Consider the following 1361-nt stretch of genomic DNA (forward strand, 5'->3'; position numbering starts at 1 on the left):
ATTATATACTTCAATTAATATGGTAATCTTTTTAAAAAATAATTAAACTGACATAGATTGGATTTATTTTCTCACAAAGTTAGGGTCAGAATCTGTGTACGTGTGTATGGATAGTAGTAGTCTGGCCGTGAAACTCAACTGACATTTAATTTTCAATTCATAATAAATATTTAAAATTGAATTTGAAATTATTGGAAACACTGAAAAATACAAATAATGTAAACACTGATTCAGACATCCAAAAATTTGGTTAAAAGCTGAGCCTTAAAATATTTTAGTATTTAGGTAATAACATGAATTAATATTATTTAGCATCTGTTGAAAGCATGCATTAAATTAAATGACGAATCATCCAGTTCTGATCTCACGTTTACTCAGAAACGGAATTTTTTTAGGATAAATTCGGAGAAGAGTTTCTGAAACTGTTGTCATGTATATATCTGCATGTCTCTGTCCTCACGAGGACATCAGACTGTTTCATGTTAGACTCTAAAAAGACATAAATAATTACATTATAATTAAATTTTTAAAAAACGGTGTGATCTCACCATCACCGGCAGGAAGGACATGCCGTCCATCTGCGTCTTGTTGACGTTGTAGCCGGCGATGTCGAGGATGGTCGGACCGAGGTCGACGTTCGCCACCAGCATCTGACAGGCAGATAAACTTATTCAGTTCACACGCTGAGGCAGAAAAACGACAAATAAAGTGTATGAATTGCACATCAGCTGTGTGTTTGTACCTGGCTGGTCTGGTTGGGTTTGATGTTCGGTCCTCTGACCATGAGAGGAACTTTGATATCAAACTCGTAGAGCTGCCTCTTATCCAGAGGAAGAGAGAACTGACCTGCAACGGACAAAAAATCAATTTTATTTAATTCAGTTTAATCTGTAAGCCAGTTTGCCTCAGAGGACTAATTATCTTTTGTTAGCTCAGATATGTGTGTGTGGTTCCATACCTGTGTGGTAGCCGTTGTCGGAGGTGAAGAAGATGTACGTGTTGTCCAGTTCGGCTCTGACCTCCAACCTCTTGACTATTTTCTCCACCAGATCGTCGACTGACAGCAGAGTTCTCCACCTGCAGGTCAGAGAGCAACAAGAAACCTGCAGTGAAATTAGGGCGATAAAACGATAACCACATCAATCGCAAAATAACTTTTCCTCGATCAAAGTACGCGATGGAATGTCGATAGAACGCATTCCAGCCGTGTTCTGACAGACAACACGAACAGCCAATGATAATAAGAATAGCGCCGCAGAGAACCAAATGCAGTGTCCGACAGCTCGCTCCAGCGCATGGACATGTCCGACAGCCCGCTCCAGCGCATGGACATGTCCGACAGCTCGCTCCAGCGCGGACAT

At 40.4% G+C, this 1361-nt stretch overlaps 1 long non-coding RNA gene across 1 annotated transcript; it reads right to left on the reverse strand.

The window, feature by feature from the left end:
• Positions 1 to 553: 553 nt before the first annotated feature.
• Positions 554 to 1158, reverse strand: LOC121940885. Its single transcript, XR_006105705.1, has 3 exons — positions 959 to 1158; positions 743 to 846; positions 554 to 650 (listed from the first exon to the last, which is right to left on the reverse strand). It is a non-coding gene; the product is annotated as an uncharacterized LOC121940885 (long non-coding RNA).
• Positions 1159 to 1361: the final 203 nt, after the last annotated feature.

This window comes from Plectropomus leopardus, unplaced genomic scaffold, assembly GCF_008729295.1.
Source record: "Plectropomus leopardus isolate mb unplaced genomic scaffold, YSFRI_Pleo_2.0 unplaced_scaffold9736, whole genome shotgun sequence".
Classification (NCBI taxonomy): domain Eukaryota; kingdom Metazoa; phylum Chordata; class Actinopteri; order Perciformes; family Serranidae; genus Plectropomus; species Plectropomus leopardus.